This window comes from Narcine bancroftii, chromosome 5 (genome assembly GCF_036971445.1).
Source record: "Narcine bancroftii isolate sNarBan1 chromosome 5, sNarBan1.hap1, whole genome shotgun sequence".
Lineage (NCBI taxonomy): Eukaryota > Metazoa > Chordata > Chondrichthyes > Torpediniformes > Narcinidae > Narcine > Narcine bancroftii.
In genome coordinates this window covers 173,137,288-173,159,006 of record NC_091473.1, presented here as the reverse complement: position 1 = coordinate 173,159,006, position 21,719 = coordinate 173,137,288, and the positions used below count along the sequence as shown (strand labels likewise).

Below are 21,719 nucleotides of genomic sequence, written 5' to 3'. Positions count from 1 at the left end.
CTTAAAAACAAATGAGGGGAAGAAAGTGAGGATGTTCAAAAAACAACAGAAAGAAAAACAAAAATATTACTTTGATAGAGGAACAAAAAACCTACTGGTACTCTACACTGGTGCCCAAGTAAGGCTAAAAGATAAAACAAATTTATGGACTCAGAAGGGAACTGTCCTTAGCGAATTCCAACCAAGATCATACACCATTCAGACCGATGAAGGTGCTGTTCTGCGAATAAATCATCGATACCTTCAAATGGGACCAGCCACAGTAGATGGAAAGACAGATACTGTTAAACAATCTGAATACACATCCGAGAAGACATCTCCTGAGGCAACAACTCAGATTCAAGGACAATCAATCAGAAGATCATCAAGATATGTGAATCCTCCTAAGAGACTCATTGAGCAAATTTAAAGACTCCTGTTCTAGAATGAAGTAGTGCTATCTTATTCACTCTTCAAGTTTTAGTGTATATAAATGTGGTTGGGGGTTAAGTAGATAGTTTTAGATAAATAAGGTTAGATAAATTGGATAGAGTGTTATAGTATTGGTAATTAATAATAAAATATTATTTTAAATATAACACTGTTTTGGCTAATTTCTATTGCTGCTGTCTGGTACGTAACAACTAGCCTTGAGGGAGATGATAGAAACTGCTTTCTTGAGACACCACCTTAATGGAGTGAAGACTAATGCCCAGGATGCCGCTAGCCAAGTTTATAACTGTCTTTAGCATTGGCGCCTCCATACCAGACTGTGATTCAATCAGTCAGAATGCTCTCTACGGTACACCTGCAGAAATTTGCAAGAATCTTTGGTGACACACCAAATCTTTTCAAACGGCTGACTGGCAAGCTTTCGTCATGAGTGCATTGACGTGATGGCCCTAGGGTATGTCTTATGAGATGTACCCAGGAATTTGAAATTTCTTACCTTCTCCACTGCTGACCCCTCGATGAGGACTGGTTTGTGTTCTCCCGGCTTCCCCTTCCTGAAGTTCACAATGAATTCCTTAATTTTACTGATGTTGAGTGCAAGGCTGTTGTGACGCTAGTCAATGAGCTGATCTATCTCCCTCCTGTACGCTTCCTCATTGCTGTGAAATGCGAATGTCTGCAGATGCTGTGATTGTAGTTAAAAACACACATAAATGCTGGAGGAACTCAGCTGTGCTCGCAACGTCCATGAGAGGTAAAGATACATTACTGACGTTTTGTGTAATATTGCACTGTCTTTATGACATGACAATAAATTGAATCTTCAGTCTTCTAAATATACAACGCTAGGTGGGTTTCTTGGGATTAGCCAAAAGAATATGTATTTTAACATTAACCATTGGATGTATTTTGAGCAACTCAGCAGATTAGGCCCGTCTTGATGAAGACTGAAGTAGAATAGGCAAAATTACATACATAAAAAGGGAAAGAAACTCAGGGAGATGCTCTGAGCCGATAGCGTATAGGAGAGAAAGTGTGGGAGGTGGAGTGACTAGGGGAAGGAGGAACCATTGAGGGGGGGGGGGGTAAATTGAGAGAGAAAATAAGTAAATACAGGAGTGTGACGGCACACATCATTCGAGATGAACTGGCCCCATTTGTATCGCCGCACTGGTGGGGCAACCTCGAGAAGATGGTGCTGTCGGGGGACCTCCGTGCCTCGTGGCTAAGGCCAAAGCGCGCACCTCGGGTGAAGCGTGATGACGTTACTGCCAATGCAGGGGCGGAGCTCATGGTGCCCTTAAAGAGCGCACGCAAAATTTGAATAAACAGTTAGTTTGAAACCCCCATCGTGTTAGTGGTGTGTTTCATTTGTGTAGCAGCCGCTACATTGGTGACCCCCAGTGAGCCCAGACGGTTTTCTGGCCTCCCGATATGGACGCAACAGCAATCAATGTGGTCTCATTGAAATTCCACCCTCCCCCCCAACTTTGGATGCATCACCCACACACTTGGTTCAGACCAGCGGAGGCGTAGTTTCACCTCAGACACAAAACCCTTATCATGTTAGTGGTGTGTTTCATTCTGTGTAGCAGTGCTAGAGGAGTAGGTAAAGAATAGATGGAAACAGTGGAATCAGATGGGGATAGGGGTTGGCCGTATGAGCCAAGCCCAAAACCAGTGGACATTTCATTTGTGACAAGTCATTTAATGAATGGAGCTACTCATCTGTTGGATAAAAACAAATTTAAAAAATGTGATAAACAATTTCTTTATATCTAAGGAAATATACGGAGAGTTAAAATCAGATCCCATCTTCAGTTTAAATCAAAAATGCATTTCCTTCAACATCACAGACTTGCAACTCGACTTCACTGGTCAAGTAAAAGAAAAATAAAGTGGGCTCATCTGCTGTGCTTGTCAATAGTTTCCTGATTTATATCAGATTTCTCCCATTTTGAGGGCTCTTGGCCTCAGTGGAATCTGATCCTTGGGCCACTGTGCTTGGCAATGAGCAGTTAACTGGGGTGTTGCTGACCTCTCTCTTTCATTCTCCCCACTTCATGCAGAGTGAAATTAGTAATGACAGGGAATATCACAGTAACAGTCAAAATGACTGTTCCCAAGCAGTAGCCAGATATCTGAGCTCTTATCAAAACAGAGAAACAAAACAATCACACTCTGGAAAAAGCAAGGAGCCTAATAGTAAATAGAATTGGCTCCAAAGTGACAGCAGAGTTAAATGTGGAAAGCAAAAACAATCAGACTGCTTTGTTCTGCTTCTCACGATTGTAGGAAAAAGGCTAATTTGATGAATGTTGCTTTCAGTCTCAGCATAAAATGAAAAACGGTTGGCTTTCCATCTCAGTTTGTTGCTGGGAAAATTTAATAAAATTCATTAGGCTGAGGAACAGCTTCTTCCCAAGGGCAGTGAGACTGTTGAATGACTGCTAAAAACAAGACCTGTGTCTACTATTTATTGAGAATATTTATTTTTAGATCTGTACATATGTAATGTGTGCAGATGGATCACTTGTGTGTTATGTCTGTACGCATGTTTTGCACTAAGAGAAACATTGTGATTGTAGTAAAAACATTGAAATGGTGGAGGAACTCGGACGGTCTTTTCAGGATCTAGAGGAGACTAAGATATATTGCCGACTTTTCGAGCCTGTCCTTTCTTCAAGGAAAAATCAGAAAGGGCAGAAGCAGAATATATCAAAATATCTCAGAATTCAAACAATGGGGGTGGAATCCAGACCAACAAAAGATGTTATTTGGATGTGATAAGGGACTGGGTAGAATTTATCATGTCTTTGTGAAAGGAGACGGGGAATGGAGAGAAGATGGGGATGCAAGGGGGTGTATTTCACAAAAGCCAGGGAAGTCACTATTAATGCCATCCAGTTGGAGGGTGCCCAGTCGGAAAATGAGCTATCGTTCCTCCGGTTTTACGGGTGGTCTCAATCTGGCAGTGCATGAGATCATGGACAGACATGTCGGCAAGGGAATGGGATGGAGAATTGAAATGGGTGGTCACTGGGAGATCCATGCTATTGAGGTGGACAGAGCTGAGGTGCTCAACAAAGCTATTTCCTAGTCTGCCTCCTGTCTCTTCAATGTAGATGACCCCCCCTGCAGATTCACAAGTGAAATGTTGGGCCCAGAATGATGCTGAAGGAGAAGGTGTGGGCACAAGTGGAGCATCTCCTGTGGTCTCAGGGTAGATCCCAAGGGGATGATTGGTGGGGAGGGAGGAGTGAACAAGGGAGTCCTGGAGGGAGCGGTCCCTGCAGAATGTGGAGAGGGGAAGAGAAAGGAATGGGTGTCTAGTGGTGGGATTACATAGTAGGTGGAGGAAATGATGGAGGAGGATGTAAAGGCTGGTGGGGTGGTCGGTGAGGACAAGGGCAATTCTGTCCTTGTAGCACATGAGGGCAGAGGGGACCAGGGCTGATGTCTGGGTAATGGAGGATATGGGGATGAGGACTGAGTTGATGGTGGTAGAGGGAAATCCAAGTTGTTTGAAGAAGGAGGACATGGCTGATAAGCTGACCTGGAAGTCCTCACCCTAGTGGGTGCAGATGTGGTGGAGACGGAACTGAGAGAAGGGAATGGCATCCTTGCAGGGAACGGGTGTAAAGAGGTCAAGTCAGGGTAGCTGTGGGAGTTGGTGGGTTTGTAGAAGATGTTTGTAGAGAGTTTGTCTCCTGAGATGGAGAGAGAGAGACTGAGGAAAGGGAGAGCATTGCTAGAGATGGACCAAGTGAATTTTCACTGTTCTGCACCATGGACCGGAGAACACGCTATTTTGTCAGGGCGCACTGGTACAATTGGATGACAAATAAGGTTGAACTAAATATGAACCAATCACGACTGTTAACCTAATATCTTTAATTACAGTGTTAAGGAGCTTGAGCTGCAGTTGGATGAACTGAGGATCATGTTAGAAATTAAAGTACCTTTAAAGAAATTGCTCGAGACAAAAATTGAGAACAAAGAACATTTATTACTACAACAATGCAAAGTTGGGTGCTTCCCCTTACCCTGGGAATACACACACATACTGGGGCTCACCCAACTTTTATACAGTCAATTTCAGTATCAGAATACCCTCCCCCTTACATTCTTCTGCCCCCTGGATGGGTTTGGCATAGGCAATCCTTCCTGCCTACGTGCAGTTTCAGTACACTTGGAGGACCAGGGGGTATCCTGTGGGTGCCCCATCATGTCATTGTCCTTATTCACACCTTCCTGATTCTCTGGGCTACAGTCTCTTGATATGCAGAGTTGACTCATTCTATCTAGGGTTGGCTAATTTCATATGTATAAATCTGTGTATGGTTAGCTAATTAGAAATGTATGACTTGGTACTTCTGTCCAGGGCTAGGAGACCCTTATCTGATCCAGACTACCTCAACTTCCTACATTCTATTGTACCTTACCATTCCTTATCTTAGTCCTATGGTCTTGTCACAAAGACTAGAAGATTCTTATGTTAATCGTGCTGACTCTGCTTTCCTGCATCCTAAGCCCCAAGCTTATCCTGTTTGAACTGGTTACAGCCATTTTACTGATGAACTTTAGTGTCTTCCATGTTCATAATTTTAGATCAATTTTCCCATCTCTCACAATCATAAGGGAAGCAGAGGCAGTGATAGAGAGGAGTTACAGGGAGACAGTCACCCCTAGAAGGCAGGAGTCAGGGAATTGGGTGACTGTGAGGAAAGGAAGGAGAGTGCCAGTGCAGAGTACCCCTGTGGAAGAGCCACTAAGCAATATGTATTCTGCATTGGATACTGCTGGGGGGAACAGCCTATCAGGGATGAGTCATTGGGGTCAGGTCTCTGGCATGGGGGCTGCCCCTGAGGTTCAGAAGGGAAGGAGGGATAAGAACAGGATTCTTGTAGTTGGGGACTCGTTAGTCAGAGGGACAGATAGAAGGTTTGTGGGATGAGATCAGGGATCCAGGTTGGTATGTTGCCTCCCTGGTGCCAGGGTCAGGGATATCTCTGATCGAGTACATAGCATTCTGCGAGGGGAAGGAGAACAGCCAGAAGTCGTGGTCCATGTGGGGACCAGTGACTTAGCTAGAAGTTGGGATGAGGTCCTGAAACAGGATTATATGGAATTAGGAAGGAAGTTAAAAAACAGGACCTCCAAGGTAGTAATCTCTGGATTGCCGCCGGTGCCACGCGCTAGTGAGGGTAGAAATAGGAGGATGTGGAGGATGAATGCGTGGCTAAAGAGATTGTGCAGGGGGCAAGGGATAAGATTTTTGGATCATTGGGATCTCTTCTGGGGAAGGTCGGACCTGTACAAAAGGGACGGACTCCACTTGAACTGGAGGGGGACCAATGTGCTGGCAAGATTTGCTAGAGCTGTGGGGGAAGGTTTAAACTAGTTTGGCAGGGGGGTGGGGAACAGAGTGTGAGAGCAGTGTCAAGGGAGCATGGCCACCTAGATAAGAATAAAAACAATAACAAAGGTAGGATGGAGATAAGGGTAGAAGGTAGAAAAGAGAATGTTTGTGAGGGTCATTCTCTGAAATGCATATATTTTAATTCAAGAAGCATAGTGAACAAGGTAGATGAGCTTAGAGCATGGACAGATACTTGGGGGTCACGATATTGTGGCAATTAGTGAGACCTGGCTACAAGAGGGGCAGGACTGGCAACTTAATGTTCCAGGATACATTTGTTTTAGATGTGATAGATCAGGGGGTAAAAAAGGGGGAGGAGTTGCTCTGCTTGTTAAGGAGGACATTACTGCCATGAGGTGGCAAGATGGTCTGGACGGATCATCCATTGAGGCTGTTAGGGTGGAATTGAGGGGTGAAGGAGGCATGAGGGTGCTAATAGGGGTGTATTACAGACCACCAAATGTGTCAAGAAAACTAGAGGAACAAATGTGTAGAGAGATAACGTACATGTGTGAGAATCATAAGGTAGTGATCATGGGAGATTTTAACTTCCCTCACATTGATTGGGATACCCATACAGTTAGAGGGCTGGATGGGCTAGAGTTTGTTAAATGTGTTCAAGATTGTTTTCTGAATCAATTAGTAGAAGAACCGACTCGGGACAGTGGAATACAGGATCTCCTGTTAGGGAACGAGCTAGGTCAGGTATCAGACATTAATGTTGGAGATCCAATTGGGTCTAGTGATCATAATTCTGTTAGTTTTAAGGTAGTTTTAGGGAAGAGCAAGGAAGGGCCTAAAGTTGAGATTCTGGATTGGAGAAGAGCAAATTTCGAAGGAATAAGAAGGGATTTGGGGAGTATTGAGTGGGACAGGATATTTTCAGGTGAGGGTGTAAAAGAAAAAATGGAGGATATTCAAAAAAGAAATTTTGAGGGTACAGAGTAGTTATGTCCCAGTGAGGATCAAAGGAAAGGCTGGAAGTCATAGGGAGGCTTGGTTTTCGAGGAATATTGGAAATTTGGTTAGGAGAAAAAGGGAGGTGTACAAGAGGTATAAAGAACAGGGAGCTGACAATTTGAAGGAGGACTACAAGGAGTGTAGAAGGAATCTTAAGAAAGAAATTAGAAAGGCCAAAAAAAGGCACGAAGAGGCTTTGGCAGACAGAGTAAAAATAAATCCAAAGGGTTTCTATAAGTACATTAAAAGTAAAAGATTAGTGAGAGATAAAATTGGACCCCTTGTAGATAGTGAGGGTAGGCTGAGTGAGAAGTCAGAGGAAATGGGGGAAATTTTGAATGATTTCTTTGCCTCGGTATTCTTTAGGGAAAAAAATATTGAACCAGTTGAGGTAAAGAAAAATTGTGGGGAGGTAATGAAGCATATTAGGATAATCAAGGAGGTAGTGATGGCTGTGTTGAAAAAGATAAAGGTGGATAAATCTCCGGGACCGGACAAAATATTCCCAAGGACACTCAGGGAGGCTAGTGGACAGATAGTGGGGCCATTAACAGAGATATTTAGGATGTCACTGGCCATAGGGGTAGTGCCAAAGGATTGGAGGGTGGCGCATGTGGTTCCGCTGTTTAAGAAAGGGTCTAAATGTAAACCTGGGAATTATAGGCCCGTGAGTCTGATGTCTGTGGTGGGCAAGTTGATGGAAAGTGTTCTGAGGGATGGTATTTACAAATATTTGGAGGTACAGGGATTGCTAGGGAGTAATCAGCATGGTTTTGTCAGGGGTAGATCATGCTTAACAAACCTTATAGAGTTTTTCGAGGGGGTTACAAAAAAGGTTGATGAAGGGAAAGCTGTGGATGTTGTCTATTTAGACTTTAGTAAAGCTTTTGACAAAGTTCCCCACAGGAGGTTAGGAAAAAAGGTGGAGGCATTAGGTATAAATGAGGAGGTAGTGAAATGGATTCAGCAATGGTTGGATGGGAGGTGTCAGAGAGTAGTGGTAGAAAATTGTTTGTCCAATTGGAGGCCGGTGACTAGTGGAGTTCCTCAGGGATTGGTCCTGGGTCCACTATTGTTTGTTTTATATATATTAACGATCTGGAAGTAGGGGTGGAGAATTGGATAAGCAAGTTTGCGGATGATACAAAGATTGGTGGTGTTGTGGACAGTGAGGAAGATTACTGTAGCCCACCAGGCTCACCTTACAAAGCCGTCCTGTCCAGAGAAGAAACAAGCCTTCCGTCACGCATGCAGCCATCTTCAGTGCAAACTCCGGGAGATCCAAAATGAGTGGTGGACTAGCCTCGCCAAACGAACCCAGCTCAGCGCGGACATTGGCGACTTCAGGGGTTTCTACGAGGCTCTAAAGGCTGTGTACGGCCCCTCACCCCAAGTCCAAAGCCCGCTGCGCAGCTCAGACGGCAAAGCCCTCCTCAGCGACAAGATCTCCATCCTCAACCGATGGTCAGAACACTTCCAATCTCTTTTCAGTGCCAACCGCTCAGTCCAAGATTCCGCCCTGCTCCAGCTCCCTCAACAGCCCCTAAGGCAAGAGCTGGATGAGGTCCTCACCCTGGATGAGACATATAAGGCAATCGAACAACTGAAAAGTGGCAAAGCAGCAGGTATGGATGGAATCCCCCCAGAGGTCTGGAAGGCTGGCGGCAAAACTCTGCATGCCAAACTGCATGAGTTTTTCAAGCTTTGTTGGGACAAAGGAAAACTGCCTCAGGATCTTCGTGATGCCACCATCATCACCCTGTACAAAAACAAAGGCGAGAAATCAGACTGCTCAAACTACAGGGGAATCACGCTGCTCTCCATTGCAGGCAAAATCTTCGCTAGGATTCTACTAAATAGAATAATACCTAGTGTCGCTGAGAATATTCTCCCAGAATCACAGTGCGGCTTTCGCGCAAACAGAGGAACTACTGACATGGTCTTTGCCCTCAGACAGCTCCAAGAAAAGTGCAGAGAACAAAACAAAGGACTCTACATCACCTTTGTTGACCTCACCAAAGCCTTTGACACCATGAGCAGGAAAGGGCTTTAGCAAATACTAGAGCGCATCGGATGTCCCCCAAAGTTCCTCAACATGATTATCCAACAAGGTCGGGTCAGATACAGCAATGAGCTCTCTGAACCCTTCTCCATTAACAATGGCGTGAAGCAAGGCTGTGTTCTCGCACCAACCCTCTTTTCAATCTTCTTCAGCATGATGCTGAACCCTGCCATGAAAGACCCCAACAATGAAGACGCTGTTTACATCCGGTACCGCACGGATGGCAGTCTCTTCAATCTGAGGCGCCTGCAAGCTCACACCAAGACACAAGAGAAACTTGTCCGTGAACTACTCTTTGCAGACGATGCCGCCTTAGTTGCCCATTCAGAGCCAGCTCTTCAGCGCTTGACGTCCTGCTTTGCGGAAACTGCCAAAATGTTTGGCCTGGAAGTCAGCCTGAAGAAAACTGAGGTCCTCCATCAGCCAGCTCCCCACCATGACTACCAGCCCCCCCCCACATCTCCATCGGGCACACAAAACTCAAAACGGTCAACCAGTTTACCTATCTCGGCTGCACCATTTCATCAGATGTAAGGATCGACAATGAGATAGACAACAGACTCGCCAAGGCAAATAGTGCCTTTGGAAGACTACACAAAAGAGTCTGGAAAAACAACCAACTGAAAAACCTCACAAAGATAAGCGTATACAGAGCCGTTGTCATACCCACACTCCTGTTCGGCTCCGAATCATGGGTCCTCTACCGGCATCACCTACAGCTCCTAGAACGCTTCCACCAGCGTTGTCTCCGCTCCATCCTCAACATCCATTGGAGCGCTTTCATCCCTAACGTCGAAGTACTCGAGATGGCAGAGGTCGACAGCATCGAGTCCACGCTGCTGAAGATCCAGCTGCGCTGGGTGGGTCACGTCTCCAGAATGGAGGACCATCGCCTTCCCAAGATCGTGTTATATGGCGAGCTCTCCACTGGACACCGTGACAGAGGTGCACCAAAGAAAAGGTACAAGGACTGCCTAAAGAAATCTCTTGGTGCCTGCCACATTGACCACTGCCAGTGGGCTGATATCGCCTCAAACCGTGCATCTTGGCGCCTCACAGTTTGGCGGGCAGCAACCTCCTTTGAAGAAGACCGCAGAGCCCACCTCACTGACAAAAGGCAAAGGAGGAAAAACCCAACACCCAACCCCAACCAACCAATTTTCCCCTGCAGCCGCTGCAACCGTGTCTGCCTGTCCCGCATCGGACTTGTCAGCCACAAACGAGCCTGCAGCTGACGTGGACTTTTACCCCCTCCATAAATCTTCATCCGCGAAGCCAAGCCAAAAAAAATGAAAAGGTGATTTAGGAAGGCTGGAGGTGTGGGCTGAGAAATGGCTGATGGAATTTAATACAGATAAGTGTGAGGTGTTACATTTTGGAAAGGCAAATCTAAATAGGTCATATGCATTAAATGGTAGGCTATTGAGATGTGCAGAGCAACAAAGGGATTTAGGAGTTGTGGTAAATAGTATCCTCAAGGCTGATACTCAGGTAGATGGTGTGGTGAAGAAGGCATTTGGAATGTTGGCCTTCATAAATCGGAGTATTGAATTCAAGAGTAGGGAGGTTATGATGAAATTGTACAAGGCATTGGTGAGGCCAAATTTGGAGTACTGTGTACAGTTTTGGTCACCAAATTATAGGAAAGATATAAACAAAATAGAGAGAGTACAGAGAAGATTCACGAGAATGTTGACAGGATTTCATGGTTTGAGTTACAGGGAAAGGTTGTGCAGACTGGGGCTTTTTTCTCTGGAGCGTAGAAGACTGAGAGGGGACTTGATAGAGGTGTTTAAGATTTTAAAAGGGACAGACAGAGTAAACGTGGATAGGCTTTTTCAATTAAGAGTGGGGGAGATTCAAACAAGAGGGCATGGTTTAAGATTGAAGGGGGAAAATTATAAGGGGAACATGAGGGGAAATTTCTTTACGCAAAGGGTGGTAGGGATGTGGAATGAACTTCCGACAGACGTGGTCGAGGCGGGATCATTGGTTACATTTAAGGAAAGACTGGATCGTTACATTGATAGGAGGGGACTAGAGGGGTATGGACCTGGTGCTGGTCAGTGGGACTAGGAGGGTGGGGATTTGTTACGGCATGGACTAGTAGGGCCGAACTGGCCTGTTCTGTGCTGTAAGTGTTTATATGGTTATATGGTTACAATGACAGGTATACGTATATGTATTGAGCCTGGACAGAGCACTCACAAGTATATAAAATAATACTTTAACCAAACACAAATATTTTGGCTATGGAAAGTTCTGGTATTTGTTAGTACCATTTTCCTTATTATTTTCATGAAAATATTGTTGTGCACTGACAGCTCATTGTCAGTCTTTGATGCCATTGATGGTGATGACATTTAACAGTGAATCTATCTGCTTCAATAAATAACAAAAAAAATTAGCCTTTTTAAATTCAATATCAGAATCAGAATTTATTTTCATGAACGTGTCACGAAATTTGTTGTTTTGCAGCAGCGTCACAATGAAAACCTTCATATAAACCACCTGACAACAATAAATAAAAATAGTACAAGAAAAAGTCAAAGGTGAGGCCATGTCTGTGGTTTATCGATCATTCAGGAATCTGATGGCAGTGGGGCAGAAGCTGTCCTTGTGCCGCTGAGTGCTCATCTTCCCCAATGGTAGCAGAGTGAAGAGGGCATGGCCTGGGTGGTGGTGATCCTTGAGGATAGAGATTGCCTCACGTAGATGTCCGTTATGGTGTGAAGACTGGTGCCCATGATGTCGTAGGCCAAGTTAACAACCCTCTGGAGATTTTTCCTGTACTGAGTGTTGGCACCACTGTGCCAGGCCGTGATGCAACTCTCCACCTGTAGAAGTTTTCGAGAGTCTTTGGTGACATACTGAATCTTCTTAAACTCCTCATAAAGCTGGTGAGCCTTCTTCATGATTGCATCAACATGGAACCTCCAGGACAGATCCTCGGAGATGTTGACGCCCAGGAGTTTGAAGTTCTTGACCCTCTCCACTGCTGACCCCTCAATGATGACTGCTTCATGTTCTCCTGACTTCCTCCTGAAGTGCACAATCATCTCTTTAGTTTTGCTAATGTTTAGTGGAAGATTGTTGGTGTGGCACCATTCAACAAGCTGATCTACCTCTCTCCTGTACACTTACTCATTGCCGTCTGTGATTCTGCCAACAACCGTGGTGCCATTGGTAAATTTGTCGATAGCATTTGAACTGGCCACACAGTCATGGGTGTAGAGTGAGTAGAGCAGTGGGCTAAGCACGGATCCTTGAGATGCCTCTGTGTTGATCATCAGTGAGGAGGAGATATGGTTTTCAATTCATGCTGACTGTGGTCTTCCAATGAGGAAGACAATGATCCACTTGCAGAGGAGTGGTTACAGAGGCCTAGAGTTTGTAACTTCTTGTATAATGGTGTTAAAGCCTGAGCTGTAGTTGATAAAAAGCAGCTGTATGTATGAGTTGCTGTTTTCTCGGTGATCCAGAGCTGAGTGGAGAGCCAGAAGGCCTTTTTATCTAGCAAAAGAATCCGAACATAAAGGGGGAGATTCTCCGACCTTGCATCGCAAACCTTACCTTCGTAAATGGTCCGTATGCGGCTCCAAGGTGCCGACACCAATCCTTCTGTCTGCTTGTGTCAGAGGTGGAGCGGAGCACTCCACCTCACTCCATAAATGTCCAGCCACTGCACCCAAATATCCTACAACCCTTGTATGTTTCAAGCAGTGGGAGGAAACTGGAGCCCACAGGGAGATCCCATGCAGACATGGAGAAAGTGCAAATTCCTTAAAGACAGCATGGGTTTCAAATCCTGGACCTGATTAACTGGCGCTGCAACAGCATTGCACTAACCACTAGGCTAACCGTGCCCCCATGTCCCATATCTGGTTCCTACGAGCCAGTGTCCAGCAGCCAACAGCTTTGTAAGTTGTACTAGATTCAAGGTTCAAGGTTCCTTTTATTGTCATGGATAAACCATTAAAAATGTAACATGCACGTTAAATGTTGCCTGCTGTAAAGCAAAGAGTCACCAGTAGTATTGCCCTGCACCCCTTACATTACAAAAGAAAGAAGCAAAGAAAGTCCCTTCAGAGTCACTAAGTGTCCGTGGATTCATCTCCAGCACTCCCACAGCCACATCTGCAGCCACACAGACTCCTGGTCGATCCAATGACGACCCAGTCAAAACCCACCTGGGTCCCAGAGATGGTCAGGGGACCCATTAAACCTTAGCCGGGCGACATGCTCTGGTGAATTGAAAAGGCAAAATGGCTGACCCAGTTACTCTGGTGAAGGCCATTGCTCCCACACTCCCGCATTGAGCTGTCGCCGCGAACAGGAGTGGCACTTCGTGGCAGCAACCACCCACCTCTTCCCCCCCCCCTGTTCGCAGCAGCAGAACGTTGATGGGGGGGGTGGCAACTGACGGGGGTGGGGGAGGGCACTTAGGAGAAGTTTAAAACAAAGAGGAAACTGACTGCATGACGCACCATGTCATCGCAAGGGTGGGATCCCTCTTAAATCGCCGGGTTGGCGATTTATCAGGTAGTTCTGGCTATTATTTGAAAGGTCCATCCTGAACCCACGACCCAGTAATCACACCCGGGTTCCAGGAGGGCAACCTGAGTGCTGCAATTTGAAGGCACCTAGTGTGTAGCTGTTAAGTCATTGGGGGGGATTTGGGAAGGGGGAGAAAGAAGGTGTGGCTCATCAGCGAAGTAGAGGATTGGTCAAGTGGGACAATACGATCATTGGGTTGGCATTCGGCTCCATAAGAAGAATGTGTCCAAAAGTGGGGAGGTAATGCCAGACCTTAATGACCCATAAGTGTCTGACAAAGGCCTTATTTCCCTGGAAATGCTGGTGGAGGTACACTGTGCAAAGAATGGCTTCACAGTGTGCATCTAACATGGAGATTGTACCACACGACACATGCAAAAAGCTCGACAGAGACAAATCTCAGCCAGGTTGGAAAATGATCTGATCACAGCCATTACCATGTTTCCCAGTAGCTGAAGTTCATTTTCAACTTCCAAAGGTTGAAATAAACAGCACCAAGTGATCAAATTTCTGGGCTTTGTACTTTTGATGCTTGTGCTTTTGGCCAGGATCAGGGCATCCACGCCACACTTTTCTGGGATAGTTGCCAAAACTTATTGCAAGCAACAGCTTCTATCCTGCCAGAACTAAATACTACACATATCACACTATTTCTTTTAAAATAGCATGCATCCAGGTTAACATCTTCATACATTGGTTACCCTGGGCAGCGCTAATATTCTACTCTTGCCGAAGATCACTGATAGTCAGAGGCATAAATAAAGATATCAGCAGATTTTGTTTCTCTAATAAAGATCTGTAGGCCTCACAAACCAATGATGTATTCACTGACCGACAGGCCTTTGCATTAAGACATAGTGTTAAAATGTGATTGTTTATCGTCATTTGACTGTACAAGTACAACCCGATGAAACAGGGTTCTCCGGTCTTCAGTGCAAAAACATGCAGACACACAACCAGACATACACACATACAGACAAATAATACATATGCAGGACAAATTCTTCTTTGGCTTGGCTTCGCGGACGAAGATTTATGGAGGGGGTAAAAAGTCCACGTCAGCTGCAGACTCGTTTGTGGCTGACAAGTCCGATGCGGGACAGGCAGACACGATTGCAGCGGTTGCAGGGGAAAATTGGTTGGTTGGGGATGGGTGTTGGGTTTTTCCTCCTTTGCCTTTTGTCAGTGAGGTAGGCTCTGCGGTCTTCTTCAAAGGAGGTTGCTGCCCGCCAAACTGTGAGGCGCCAAGATGCACGGTTTGAGGCGATATCAGCCCACTGGCGGTGGTCAATGTGGCAGGCACCAAGAGATTTCTTTAGGCAGTCCTTGTACCTTTTCTTTGGTGCACCTCTGTCACGGTGGCCAGTGGAGAGCTCGCCATATAACACGATCTTGGGAAGGCGATGGTCCTCCATTCTGGAGACGTGACCCATCCAGCCTCAGGATCTTCGTGATGCCACCATCATCACCCTGTACAAAAACAAAGGCGAGAAATCAGACTGCTCAAACTACAGGGGAATCACGTTGCTCTCCATTGCAGGCAAAATCTTCGCTAGGATTCTACTAAATAGAATAATACCTAGTGTCGCCGAGAATATTCTCCCAGAATCACAGTGCGGCTTTCGCGCAAACAGAGGAACTACTGACATGGTCTTTGCCCTCAGACAGCTCCAAGAAAAATGCAGAGAACAAAACAAAGGACTCTACATCACCTTTGTTGACCTCACCAAAGCCTTCGACATCGTGAGCAGGAAAGGGCTTTGGCAAATACTAGAGCGCATCGGATGTCCCCCAAAGTTCCTCAACATGATTATCCAACTGCACGAAAACCAACAAGGTCGGGTCAGATACAGCAATGAGCTCTCTGAACCCTTCTCCATTAACAATGGTGTGAAGCAAGGCTGTGTTCTGGCACCAACCCTCTTTTCAATCTTCTTCAGCATGATGCTGAACCAAGCAGGACAAATATTTTATATATATACATACAAACAAATAAATAAATATTGTTTTGTACAAATTAGAGTCTGGGATGGTCAGTGTGAGCAGTTCCTCTGGTCATTCAGCATTCTCACTGCCTGTGGGAAGAAGCTATTCCTCAGCTTGGTGGTGCTGGCTCCGATACTCTGATTCTTCCCCGATGGGAGTAGCTGAAAGATGCTGTGTGCAAGGAGGAAGGGATCCTCAATGATTTTGCACGCCCTCTTCAGACAACGATTCTGGTGATCACATTGATGGGGGACGGGGGTGCCACTCTTATAGTCCTGTGGATAGACCTCTGATCCATTTATCTGCAGCAACCTTATTGTGATGGAGCCAGCCAGGTAATTCTCGACTAGAGCTCCTGTAGAAGGCCTGTAGCCTTGCCCAATTCAGTCTTCTCAGTAAGTGCAGCCATTGTTCCAACTTCCTGACAAGTGAGGCGATGTTGAGTTTCCATGATAAGTCACTAGTTAAATGAACTCCAAGGAACTCGACGCTCTTCACTCTCTCTACTACAAAGTTGTTGGTGCGCAGTGGAGGGTGGTCATTCCTGGTCCTCCTGAAGTCCACGATCATCTCCTGAAGTCCCTGATCATCAACGACGAAATCTTAGCAGAATATATAACCATAGGCTCGATTTTCTTTTCATATTGTGGGGTCCGCAGCCAACCACCATCCAACTGAAGCAATATACTGAAGAAAGATTTAATAACTTGAATTCGAACTTTGTTACTCAATCCCTTTTAAAACATTTTGTAAGGTTAGTTACAGCTTCACAGATTCAGTACTACACAGTTATAAAAGATGTCATTTATGAATGATTATATCCTAGAAAAAAAATTATTGGAATGCTTAAAATATATTATAAGCAAAATATACACTTTTACTAAAGATTTCAGTTGTATTCAACATGCCTCATAGCATGTAAAACTGGCAGCTGCATAATTTGAGTATAAAGTTGGTCTCAGTCTATGCTTTCAATGTTTATTTTCATATACCTGGTGACATAGTTAATGCACATCTCAGTTCTTGAATCATGAAACATTATAGACCCAGTGAAATTTTGTGAAAAGATTTTGTAATTTCTTTTTACGGGTTTCATAAAATATGCCGGCGTTGAGGAGTTTTTTTTCCATATATCAGAAATGCCAACCTCCAGCAGTGCAGTTGAAGGGCATCTGAGACTAATTTAAGAGTTTCTTTCTAATCTGGTTGAACTGCAATTCGGCACTACGAGAAGTGCTGGCTTGCCGACCATCTGCTATATTGTTGCTGACTGTCCTGTAGGGACCCTGCATTCCAAAAGACTCTCAGCTCGTAATTGGTCCCCAGGAATTAGAATAGAATAACAATTTCAAATATTTTATTTGGACCAACAGATGGATTAAGGAGCACCAGATTCGAAAGAGTGGTAAGGAAGATATTAAACTAAACTTTGTAGCTTTATGGTATGATTTTTTTTCCCCTTTGTCTGTTTTTTTTTTCTTGTTTCATTGCAATAAATCAGAACCTTAACCATTTCCTCTCTTGTCTACTTTTACCTGTGGCTTGTATTTTCTTCTCCACATCATTTTTTTTTAAGCCTCCTCTTTTAGAGCAAGTATTGCTATTAGAATTATTTTTATGGTTCATATATTTAGAATTCAAAATGCAAGTAGAAAAAAAAATCTTGATTCGGGGGTGAAAAAGTTTCTTTAAACTTTCTGTTTCTAGAGACAGATATATATATATAGGTCATGGCAAATATTACTAGATTAGAATATCAAAAACACCCATGACATCATGTAATCCATGGGTTCTGCTTGGCAACAGCAACCTTTTAATGTGAGAGAGAACAGTTCACCATGGGATTGCAGCTCCAAGAAGAGAATTAGTTGGGGCGAGGAAGATTGAAAGGGTCTGACAGGAGAGCAGCACATGAGGTAAACCCACTGTGATTGATGAGAAACTTTGGTTTCAGGTTGGGACAAATAACCCTTGCTGTTGGTCAGTGGAGATTGAAGGTTTGTTCCCACCCAGCTTTTCAAAAAAACCACACCGTCCAGGTTTCCAGGCTGTACGCAGCATATTGTTGCTGGAACGGGTAAGCCTTGCTTTTCTGTAGATGTTTCTTTTGAAAGACTTTCAGTGAGCTGACCAGATAAATTTTAAGGAATGAGGAATGAAGTTAATGGCATTAAGGGAAACTGAATAGCATTATCCCAGTTTTAAAAAAAAACTTCCAATTATAATTTGAAGCTTTAGAAACTTTTTTTTTTGGGGGGGGGGGAAGAATCAGGACATGACTTTAATTTTCTTTAGGGCAGGAGATTTAAAAGGGTAAAATCTGTCTATTTAATTTTTAAAAAAACTTTCAGCTGTGAAAAAGCATTGAACCTTTGATTGGGAAAATGTAACATTTTCCAAGCAATCCAGTCTGTGAAAAGTTCCAGCTTTAACGTTGTGCTACCTTTAAAGTCACCGAGTCTGGTTTCTAAATCACTGAAGGTTGTGTCTTATTAATGATTTGGAAACTATTCTGATTTGGAGCCAACATTGCATTGTCTCCAGTTTTGAGGGAGATTTTTGTTTTGTGTGGTTGTTGTTTGCCTTGTTTCTCAAGGGTTGGTGTTCAAACAGCACTTCTGGGAGAAGTAACACCCACCTAGTGTGTGTTAATGAGAAAGTCATTGTAATCTTAATGGCAGTATCTGCTTTCAATCTACACAGTGCAGACAGAGTGACCATGCAGAAACACTGCTTCCGATTAAACCAGGGTCCCATTGGACTGATAACACGAACGTTCCTTTGAAATTCAAAACTCTTTCCTCACACATCACAGGAAGTAAAACTCCATCGTCATGGAACTTTTGAATGCTCAGGTTACACTCCACTCAGAGCAGAGTCTAAACCCTTCCAAAGGCTGGATTTGAAAGTCCTCATCCTTGCACTGCATTGGGAATAAAGAAGAAATTGCTCTAGTTCTGGAATGATAAAGCATCTGAAAGTCTGTGGGGCACAACAAAGGACAGGTTGTATGCAATGCCCTTTGCCAGGTGATTTGAATCATTTGGTTTTAGATGTAAATGAAGCCCTGTTAAAAACAGTATTGTATCCTGTGTTATGGCTGACTTTTAAGATTTTCTTCAGTTTCTGTTGAGTTGTCTCTGAGGGAGTAGAAGATGCCTTTTACTTTCTATGAACATGTTTACATGTATATTAAAAAAATCAATGATAAAAATTGTAAAGTAGTGTTAACTGTTGAACTCAAAGCAACCCAGTTCTATGAATGTATTGCAGGAAAATCATCTAATTGATAAGTGTTCCCCCCACCCACCCCCACACAATGTTGAGTCATTTACTTAGCTGTACAAGTGTAATGAACTTAATTGGGAAGGTCCACTTGAGAAGAGAGATGTGGGAGGTAAATTTTTTTTAAAATTTGCAAGACTTGTTGAAAATTGGAGGAATGATAAAAAAATGAGTTGCAGTAGATTTGACTGCTGCCTTCTATAAGAATGGACAGCACTTGCCTCCTCCCTGCCCCCTCCAGTGAAGAGAGTTCTTTTTTTCATGTTCACAGTTTACTGTCAGTGTGACTTTCTGCTTCACATGCAGAGCTGCTGAGGCACTCCAGCTTGGGAAGGAAAGGACGCATTTTGCTTTGGTCAGGGAATGATCAGTATAGCAGCAACTGCATAACACAAAGCAAAATCAAACCGTGTGTGTGTGTGTCTGATGATATATAGTGACAGAACTAAATGAGAAAATGAAGGTGTGGTTCTAATTTCTTTAGGAAGGCGTCTCAACAGTTTGATCCTGAAAATTTATTCAATTCCATTTGCTGTGTTGCCATTTCAATATTTCCAGTATTTCTCATTCTTTTAACATTCATATTACTGTAAGCAATCATGGCAGTCTGAAGTACTTCAGAAAAACAGTCACGGTTGGCGTAGCGGTGAGAGCGACGCCTTCACAGCGCCAGTGATCGGGATTGGATCTGGGTTTGAATACCGCGCCGTCTGCAAGGAGTTTGTGCGTTCTCCCTGTGCCTGCGTGGGGTTTCTCTGGGGGCTCTGGTTTCCTCCCACCATTCAAAAAAAAACGTGCCATGGGTGTAGGTTAATGGGGTGTAAAATGGGCGGCATGGACTCGTGGCCTGTTACTATCGAAATTTTTTTTTAAATTAAATTTTTGTGAATAAAAGTCTACTCTATGATTGATGCATTAATGAACCAAATCATTGCCAAGGGCAAGAATCCACAAGAATATAAGTTCAATTTCTGTGATATTTTCCAAAATCTAACAAAAATGCACAGCCATGAGGTAATCCTAAATTGTGGCTGAGACTTCATTGTTTGAATACAGGGCAATAAATGTATTCAGTAAATGTATTGGGGATTTCATTGTAATGAGGTGTGGTTTATATAAACAGTCCTAAGCTTACTCTATTGAACATGTTGCAGTTTGATTTAATTGTTTTGAGTTGTTGGTAACCAAATTTTCAGGACTCCAGCATGAAATACACTTCAATTATGTCCTCAATTGGACAACCAACGTTTATTTGAGATTTTCAATCTCATTCTCCCAAAATATGATGGCGATACTGGCAATTTGTTTATATGAAAGATAAAAACAGAAAAAAAACGGAATGCTCATCAGGGTAGGTAGTATCTGTACAGCAGCTTTTATGGAGATTGTTCATCCTGACACTTTAAGAGAAGATCGCTTTCTCTGGTTGGTGAAAGTAAGTTACAGTCTCACTGCTTGCTCTTCCCCTACTTGTATTGCAGCTTTATTGCTTTCCCTCCATCAAAAATTGCCTCCAATACTGGTTTATCTAGCCAGACCTGTCACTTCATCTGGTGGAATTGGAACAGGGGCAGAGGGGAGAAGCCTTGCAACATGAAGGAAAGCAAGATTCATCTTTCAGCATAGATTTCCGATTTATTGTCAGAGTGCATTCATGATATCACATATAACTTTGAGATTCTTTTACCCTCAGGCGAGGCAGAATTACCACCTAGTGCAAAAAAAACTGTACACATTATATACTGTTCATGTAAACCGCCAGTGGGCTGATATCGCCTCAAACCGTGCATCTTGGCGCCTCACAGTTTGGCGGGCAGCAATCTCCTTTGAAGAAGACCGCAGAGCCCACCTCACTGACAAAAGGCAAAGGAGGAAAAACCCAACACCCAACCCCAACCAACCAATTTTCCCCTGCAACCGCTGCAATCGTGTCTGCCTGTCCCGCATCGGACTTGTCAGCCACAAACGAGCCTGCAGCTGACGTGGACTTTTTACCCCCTCCATAAATCTTCGTCCGCGAAGCCAAGCCAAAGAAAGAAAGAAACAAATAAAGAACTGTAAACAGATAACAAATATAAACAAACTGCAATACAGAGAATTTTTTAAAAAATCAATAAAGTGTACAAGTAAGAGTCCTTAAGTCCCTGATTGAGTTTGTTGTTGAGGAGTCTGATGGTAGAGGGGGAGCAGGTATTCCTGAACCTGGTGGTGCGAGTCTTGTGGCACCTATAACCTCTGTCCTTGCTGCTGCCATTGGGTAAGAGGGTGTGCTGAGTGGTGTGAGCCCTTGACGATCGCTGCTGCTCTCCAACGGCTGTGCTCCCTGTAGATGTTCTTGATATTGGGGAGGATTTTGTCTGTGATGTCCTGGGCTAAAATCCTCCAAATGTCCACTAACATTTGGAGGATTTTATGCTCAGGGGGGTATTGGTGTCCCCAGACCAGTCCATGATGCACACTTGGCACCACACATCAGTAGAAATTTCCCAGGGTTTCTGATGTCATACCAAACCTCTGCAAACTCCTGAGGAAGTAGAGGCGCTGATGTGCTTTCTTCACGATACTATTAGGGTGTTGGGTTCAGGAAAGATCCTCTGGGATAGTGACTCCCAAGAATTTAAATTTGCTCACCCTCTCCACTTCTGATCCCCCAATGATCACTGGATCGTACACCTCTGGTTTTCCCTTCCTGAAGTCAACAATCAGCTCCTTGGTTTTAGTGATGAGGTTGTTGTTGGTGCACCATTCAGCCATATCCACTCAGCACTTTTAGGGGCCGGTGTCATTCTTAATGGGGACTGCATGTCCCTCCCGTCCCCAGGGATCACAGCCCATTTAAGTGGGGGGGGGGGGGGAATTGACTGAAATGATAAAATATTTTTTATGCTTTGTAGAAGTATGGAAGAAACCAAGTAAATGATTGCTTTGCAGGGAAGGGGGCCCATCAACTTTGAGCAGTCCTAAGGGTGGGGGTGGGGGGGAAATCATTGCCAATAAAAGATTGTGGATGTTTGT

The 21,719-nt window shown here is 44.2% G+C and overlaps 1 protein-coding gene across 4 annotated transcripts in view; it reads left to right on the top strand.

Annotated features, from left to right (window-relative positions):
- fbln2 (fibulin 2) overlaps window positions 1-21,719 on the top strand; it is a 324,320-nt gene that overhangs the window by 83,944 nt on the left and 218,657 nt on the right. The window contains exon 1 of one of the 4 annotated variants that reach the window (XM_069939796.1): window positions 17,287-17,335. The exons of 2 other annotated variants lie outside the window; for them this stretch is intronic. The gene's annotated coding sequence lies outside the window, so the exon portion shown is untranslated. Of the gene's footprint in view, window positions 1-17,286; window positions 17,336-18,289; window positions 18,449-21,719 lie in introns of those variants that run through there. One more of the 4 variants, XM_069939795.1, reaches the window with a different exon arrangement.